We start from the raw sequence: 8,662 nt of genomic DNA on the forward strand, positions 1-8,662 counted from the left end.
TTGGCGGAAGTCAGGCTGGGAAGTTGTGCGGGGGTGGTTTAAGCAGCCAGATGGGTAACGATTAAAATTCAGTTACAGGTGTTTGAAGTTGAGGATGAGTCCAGAAGTACCCAGGAGGCAGGCTGCAGTGAAGCTGTGCCTTTGGGGCCTGGGCCGGGGCCGGGGCAAGACAGCACCTCTGCCCTTGGCCGCTCCCTGGGAAGAGAAGCTTGGAACTTTCTTCCCTTCTTGATGTGTATGGTTGCAGATGAACTCTTTTCTGAAAGAACATCGGGTAACTAAGAAACAGACCAGAAAATAAGCAAAGCGGCTTCAGGATGGGTAACTCAGGCGCCAGCCTGGCCTGAAAGAGCCGTCACCACAGTGCAGAGCTGAGGCCCCCTGCAGCGCGCTCCCTGCACTGCCCCCGCTTTGCACCTCCCCTGCCTTGGATCCAGCTCAGTCCTTGGAAGACCAGGACTTCGTAGACCCACAGCTTTTTGTAGGGTTTTATGATTTTTTTTATAACTATTTTTACTAAGTAATGAATGAACATGAGCCTCCGTTGCAAATATTTTCCTTTTTCTGTAAAAATCTCCCCATAAAGTTTTTCCAGGGAAATTGGTGAGGAATCAAACATGGCACAGGACTCTGCACTTCCCGGGTGGGGGCGGTGTTCTAAGGGTGTGACTTGTGGGGTCCCAAAGTACCCTTTGTAGTGATATGTCCAAGTCCTAAGGCCCCACGCACAATGCCGAGTAAATGTGATCTTATTTGGAAATAGGATCTCTGCAGATATAACTAACATAAAATATCTCAAAATACAATCACTCTGAATGTAAGATGGACCCTCATCCAATGACTGGTGTCCTTATAAGAGAGAGGAGGGGTGGCATGGAGACACAGACACACAGAGAAAAAGGCAGGTGACGATGGGGCAGAGACTGGACTCATGCAGCAACGGGCTGCAGAAGGCCAAGTGCTACCACAGCAGAAGCTACGACAGAGGCATGGAATGGATCCTCCCCCAGAGGCCCAGAAGGAACCAACCCCGCTGAGACCCTGAATCTGGACTCCTGGCACCCACAACTGTGGAGAACACATTTCCGTTGTTTTAAGTTACCCAGTTGATGTGATTTGCTGTGGCAGCGCTAGGAAACGAATATGCCTGCTGACCCCTGTTACATATGTAACACCATTGCCTGGAGGGCTTTGTTGTGAATAATTGATTAGGTTCATCTGTTAGAGACCAGGGGCCTTAAAGGACGGGAATTAGCATAGTTTTGGTTGAAATCATAGAGAAGCTAGAGCTCAGATTGCTGCCATGATGCCCGCACTGAGAAATCATCACCAGCTCTAGGGCATCTGCATCCAGGAAGAAGGGAGGGAGGGAAGGAGGGAGGAAGGGAGGGAGGGAGGGAGGGAGGAAGGGAGGGAGGGAGGGAGGAGAGGAAGGGAGGGAGGGAGTTAGGGAGGGAGGGAAAGGAAAGAAAGAGCCCTGACCAGGTGGCTCAGTTGGTTGGAGTATTGTCCCCTACACCAAAAAGTTTGGGGATTTGATTCCTGGTTGCCAGCTCAATCCCCAGTTGGGGTGCATACAGGAGGCAACTAATCCGTGTTTCTTTCTCACATCATTCTCTCTCTCTCTCTCTCCCCAATCCCCCCTTCCTTCTCTATCAAATCAATAAATATATCCTCGGGTAAGAAAAAAAGAGGGGACTGCAAAATGGAAGGGTTTAAGGGGCAGATTACCTGGGCTCTTAACACTATTTTGCCTAAGCATGGCCCTGAGGGATGCTGTCAATTCATCAAGCATATGTTGGAGTGGAAAGAGATGGGCTTTGCAGATAGACTTGAATTTGAATCACAGCATGGCCACTTTTGTTCTTCATGACCTTGAGCAAGTTTCTTATTTTCTCTGAGCCTCAAATATTTTGTCTATAAAATAGGAATAATTTCTATGTTGCACAATTGAGTGATGATTTAATAACTGTCTAATACACAAAAGAAAAATGAATATATAATATCTATTATTAATCAAAAGAGTTTGAATAAAGAATGAATTAAACTTTTTAGGGCTTTAAGATTTAAAAGATTCTGGTTAGGTAGCCTAGACGTCCTCAACCTTAAGTTGTATACTCTTGTTCCTGTTTGCTTGGACTAGCATCCCTTCTTTTGAAGAATAATTTCCTCTCCTATTCTTGGGGAATTGGCCCATCAGAAGCCTAGTGTATAGTAGAGATTATTTTTACTGACGGTCCCAACATAAAAATCCTAGGGAAGGAAGGCTTCCAGTCAAGATGATGGCACAGGTAAATGCGGTAGTCAACCCACCACCACATCAAAATTACAGCTGAACTACAGAACAACCATCATCCTGAATCGTTTGAAATCTAATTGAACACAAGTCCTATAACTAAGGATATAAAGAAGAAGCCACATCGGGACTGCTAGAAGGGGCAGAAACTCAGAACAGGTTGGCTCCACACCCATGTGTGGCCGTTAAAAATCGGGAGGGATATCTCGGCTTTGGAGGTCCCCCCTGAAAAGTGAGGAGTCCCAGCCTCACAACATCCCAAGGTTAAGTCCCCCACACCCAAGGTTAAGTTCCCATAACTTCTGGCTGTAAAAAACAGCAGGGATTGTGGCTGAGAGAGACAGAGGGGTCCCAGGCAGCTTTTCTTAAAGGGCCCATGTACAGACTTACTAGGACTCGCCCACTCTGAGCTCCAGCACTAAGGCAGCGAAAGGCAAAAGGGACATACGAGGATGAACTAAAGCATCTGGCATCAGGGTGAGAGCTGGAGGGGCAGCTTCCTCCCAGACAGAAGTGCTGGCAGAAGCCATTATTCCTTTTCTGAGCTCTTCCCCCACAGACCTGACAGGCGGGTGCCATATCTGAGTCTCCATCAACCTGACTAACACTGTTCACCCCTCCCTGGTGATCCTGAGACTCCACCACACCCAACTTGCTGTCCCACTGAAGCTGTTTCTGTGGCTTTTCCATGTGAATTGCCTGCCTTGGCTCATGCTTCAGACTTTCCTAAGATCTCTCAGACAAGCAGCATCTGGCCTCAGCATGCCACATACCTCTCTCTAAGGGGCCTCAGGCCTGGTACTAGTGGCAGCTGGCCTTGGTTCACAGCTTGGCCTCTTCTCCTGGGCACCTCTAAGCCCAGCACAAGTAGCAGCCACCTGCAGATTGCTTTGCAGCTCATGCTGGGTGGTCCCAGACAGAACACAGGTGGTGAATGACCTTGGCCTGCCTCTTCTGGGAGGTCCCAGAGTCAGCACACCTAGTGAACAGCTTCAGACCAAGTCGAAGCACCACTCACCCACCTTCACAACCGACACACCCAAAAGGGGCAGACTCAGTGGGTACAAGAGCCCCGCTGAAGTAAGTCCTGCTCTGGGGGAGCAGGAGGGTGGAGGTACCTGTACAGCTTGATCATCCAAGGTGATCACGGCCAATTCTTGCAGCCAATAAGCCTGGGGGTAAATCCCTCCCATTGACATGCCAGCAACAATCAATGCTCAACTACAACAGGAAGGTGTACACAATCTACATACGGGGCCCACCCAGAACGCCCCTCGGTGACCGGGAAGGCTGTGCCACTGTGCCATACAGGACACCTACTATATAAGGCCACTCTATCTAGCTTAGGAGGCCTCACAGCTCTCCTTAATACATAGAAACAAACACAGGGAGGCAGCAAAAATGAAGAGACAAAGAAATGTGTCCCAAAGGAAAGAACAGAACAAAACTCCAGAAAAACAGCTAAACAAAGTGGACAAAAGCAATCTACTAGATGTAGAGTTCAAAACACTGATTAGAAGGATGTTCAATAAACTTAGGGGATGAATAGATGAACTTAGAGAGAACTTCCACAGCATAAAAAAAAAAATGACATGGAAACCATAAAAATGAACCAGTCATAAGCAAAGGATATACTAACTGAAATAAAGAATAATTTACAGGAAATAAACAGTTGAATAGATGAAGCTGAGAAGCAAAACAGCAGTTTATAATATAAGGAAGCAAAAAACACCCAATCAGAACAGCAAAGAGAAAAAAGAATTTTAAAAAATGAGGATAGTGTAAGGAGCCTCTGGGATAACTCCAAGTGTACCAACATTCACATCATGGGGATGTCAGAAAGAAAAGAGAGAGTGCAAGAAATTGAAAACCTATTTAAAAAATAATGATAGAAAATTCCCCTAACCTGGTGAAGGAAATAGACATATAAGTTCAGGAAACTCAAAGAGTTCCAAACAACATGAACCCAAAGAGGCCCACACCAAGACACATTATAATTAAGACGCAAATGGTTAAAGACAAAAAGAGAATCTTAAAAGCAGCAAAAAAAAAAAAAAAAAGAGTTGTCTACAAGGAAGTTCCCATAAGACTGTCAGCTGATTTCTCAACAGAATCTTTGCAGGCCAGAAGGGATTGGCAAGAAATATTCAAAGTGATAAAAAGCAAGGACCTATAACCAAGATTACTCTACCAAGGAAAGTTATCATTTAGAATCAAAGTATAGATCAAGATCTTCCCAGACAAGAAAAAGTTAAAGGAGTTCAACACCACCAAACCAGTATTACATAAAATATCAAAGGGTCTTTTTTAAGAAAAAGAAGGGAAAAATAATTTAAAATAGTAATAATAAAATGGTAATAAATACATATCAAAAATTGAATCTAAAATAAATAAACAAACAAACAAGCAGAACAGAAACAGATTCATAGATATAGAGAACATTTTGATGGTTGCCAGAGGGGAGGGTTTTTGGAGGGTTGGGTGAAGAAAGTGAAGAAATTAAAAACTATAAATTGGTTCCTATAAAATAGTCATGGGGATGTAAAGTACAGCATAGGAATATAGTCAATAATATTCTAATAACAAGGTATGCTGTCAGATGGGTATGAGATTTATTGGGATGATCACTTAGTATCTATAATAATAAAAGGGTAACATGCTAATTAGACCAGACATCCTTCCGGATGAAGCCAGGGCCAGAGGGAAGCCTGGGTCCCATGTGCCTGCTGGCAGTTGGAGCAAAGCCCGGGTCCCGGGTGCCAGAGGGAAGCTGGTGCCAGCAGCTGGGGGAAGGAAGGCCTACTCTTGCATGAATTTAATGCATCGGGCCTCTAGTCCTATCTAATAAAAGAGAAACATGCAAATTGACCATACCTCCGCTACGCCCACAAGACACGCCCACAAGCCAAGCAGGGGTGAGTATGCAAATTAACCCAACAAAGATGGTGGTTAATTTGGATATTCAGGCACCAGTGGCCTAGGTCCTGGGAACATCCTCGGGACCCAGGCCACTCCTAGCCTGTAGGCCCGCACTTAGGCCCTGAGCAGCAGGGGTCCCAGAACACCCCCGGCCACTCTGGGACTATGGGTGCAGCCACTTGCACGTGCGCCGGCACCAAGCGGCGGTTCGGGTCCACACCCCCAGCCCAGCGCCCACGACGGGGGGGCTGGCTTCCGGTCTCTGGGGTGTGCGGAGACCCTGGTGGCCACCTCCGGGTGGCAGGGACACCCCCCTAGCCCAGTGGATACAATGCAGGGGCCGCATGAGCTGCAGAGGAAACACCATTTTTAAAAAATATATATATTTTATTGATTTTTTTACAGAGAAGAGGGGAGAGGGATAGACCGTTGGAAACATCAATGAGAGAGAAACATCGATCACCTGCCTTCTGCACACTCCCCACTGGGGATGTACCTCCAACCAAGGTACATGCCCTTAACAGGAATCAAACCTGGGACCCTTCAGTCTGCAGGCCCACAGTCTATCCACTGAGGCAAACCAGTTCCAGCGTAAACACCTTTTCTGACCGTTCATTGGTTAAGCTCCCTGTATGCCGCCACTTGCAGTGTTCTAGGTAACTTGGGTAGAAAGAATCCAAGAAGGTAATCTAGGGTTTTTCCACCTCACTCCTGGAGGAAAAAACGAAGGTCCGCTGATGGAGGGGCTAAGAAATGTCATATCCTGCCCTAGCCGGTTTGGCTCAGTGGATAAAGCGTTGGCCTGCTGACTGCAGGGTCCGGGTTCGATTCTGATCAAGGGCATGTACCTAGGTTACAGGCTCCTCCCTGGCTGGGACCCAGGTCAGGGCTCATGCAGGAGGCAACCAATCAAAGTGTCCTTCTCACATTGATGTTTCTCTCTGTCTCTCCCTCTCTCTTCCACACTCTCTAAAAATCAATGGAAACATCCTCAGGTGAGGATTAAAAAAAAAAAAGAAATGTCATATCCTATGAAAGAGACATCTTGAAAATGCCTAAAGAAAGTTGTCATTTTTTCACAGTGAAGGGACTAGAGTCTGTATTGATGAAAACACCTTGGCGGCTGCAGTGGCTGGCAGTGGCTGCAGCAGCGGGGTGATGGGGCTGGCGCCTTCCCTTGATCAGCCCGGTTACCTCCCACAGAGGGTGACCAGACTGCAGCTGAGGCCCGCTCCTCATGGGGAGCAGGCCTAAGCCATCAGTAGGACATCTCCTGAGGGCTCCCAGTCTGTGAGAGGGGGCAGGTTGGGCTGAGGGAACCCCCGACCGTGCATGAATTTCATGCACCAGGTCACTAGTGTTATATAATGTCTAATCACTGGGATGTACACCTGAAACTTATATAATACTAGAGGCACGGTGCACAAAATTTGTGAACTTGGAGGGGGGGGGCGGGGTCCCTCAGCCCAACCTGCACCCTCTCGCAGTCTGGGAGCCCTCGGTGGATGTCCGACTGATGGACATCCTTAGTGCTACCTTGGAGGTGGGAGAGGCTCCTGCTACCACCACTGCGCTTTCCAGCCATGAGCCCGGCTTCTGGCTGAGTGGTGCTCCTCCTGTGGGAGCACACTGACCACCAGAGGACAGCTCCTGCATTGAGCGTCTGCCTCCTGGTGGTCAGTGCGTGTCATAGTGACCAGTTGTTCTGCCGTTAGGTCGGTTTGCATATTAGCCTTTTATTATATAGGACTAGGGGCCCAGTGCACGAAGATTCATGCATGGAGGGTGGGTCCCTCAGCCTGACCTGCACTCTCTCTAATCTGGGAGCCCTCAGGGGAGCCCGCTCCAATCCGGGAGTTTCTGTCTGTCTTTGCAATCATATGAGTGAATTGTCAGAGACCCCAACCCAATTTGGTTTGTTGCTCACAGAATAATAGAGGCTTTTTTTTTTTTTTTTTTTTTTTTTTTTTTTTTTTGCTTTGCTTCATTGATGGAGATTTCCTGAAAGTTTTAGGATATCTTCCCTTTAATTTTTCCTAGACACTCTGATTTTACTTATGTCTCTCACCTTTGCTTTCCCTCCATCCCCCACTGCAACAGTAACTTGATCCAGGCTCACTTTGCTCTAGTGTCTAGGACAGTGATGGCGAACCTATGACACGCGTGTCAGCACTGACACGCGTAGCCATTTCTGATGACACGCGGCCGCTGAGGCGGCCGCATGCCGAGGATGAAACATTTGCTGCTCCTGAGGATGAAACATTTGCAAAATAATGTTTTTTCCTCAAAGTGACACACTACCCGAGTTATGCTCGGTTTTTTGGCAAAGTTTGACACACCAAGCTCAAAAGGTTGCCCATCACTGGTCTAGGAGATCTGTCTGCCACCAGAACTATGATACCCAGCATTCCTGGTGCTCCCTGCACTCTAGGTTTTCCCTTCCTGCTCTGTCTCTGTCCCATGGCCTACTGCTCTGCCAAGTCCTCCAAGCTGCCAGCTCTCCCTCTCTGCTCTCCGTCTGGCTGCTTGGGGAGCCAAGTTCCCCAAGCCGCTCCACTCTCCGCCGGCTCTCCCGCTCTGCTCTCCACCCGGCGCCTGTGTATGCAAATTAACCTTCCATCTTTGTCGGGTTAATTTGCATACTCACTCCTGATTGGCTGGTGAGTGTAGGGGAGGTACGGTCAATTTACATGTTTCTCTTTTATTATATGGGATTGTATATCAACTGTAATTGAAAAATAAATAATATTTTTTTAAAAAAAGAAAGAAAATCCTAGGGAAGAATGATTTCTTGTGTTACCTGACCATCTCTATACCAAACCATACTCCCAGAATCTCTAGTTGTAAGAATATTATCAGCTAGAGTTGCTTGCTGTTATTTAAACCAGTGGCATGGAGGAAGCTATGTGCCCTGGCAATAAAATGATGTTAATATGCAAAGAGAAGCAGAGGCGAGGGATCGGCAGAAACACAAAGCTCTGTAATATAATATGGGTTCTGAATGCAGCCATATAATCTGAATGCCAGATTTGCCTGGGGCTTCTCATATTGATATAGCTTGGCTTGTTGTAATTTTCAACAGAAAAAGTAACAAACAGTATTCTTAACTCTCCTGAATTGACCAGCTGGTGAGTGTATTAGTCAGTTTTTTGCTGTTATAATGCTCTTAACAAATAATCCCCACAAGTCTACCTAATAAAAATAAGCATGTATTTCTTACTCATGAGTCTGCAGTAGTTTAGCTATGACCCTGATGGATTTTCTTGGGATTAGCTGAGTTTGACTCCAAGTTGAGATTTAGGTCCATGTCTGTTCCACATATCTTCTCATTATTTTTTTAACTCTTTTTAAAAAATATTTTTTATTGATTTCAGAGAAGAAAGGAGAAGGAGAGTGAGATAGAAACATCAATGATGAGAATCATTGATCAGCTGTCTCTGGCATGCC

This window comes from Cnephaeus nilssonii (genome assembly GCF_951640355.1).
Source record: "Cnephaeus nilssonii genome assembly, chromosome: 10".
NCBI lineage: Eukaryota > Metazoa > Chordata > Mammalia > Chiroptera > Vespertilionidae > Cnephaeus > Cnephaeus nilssonii.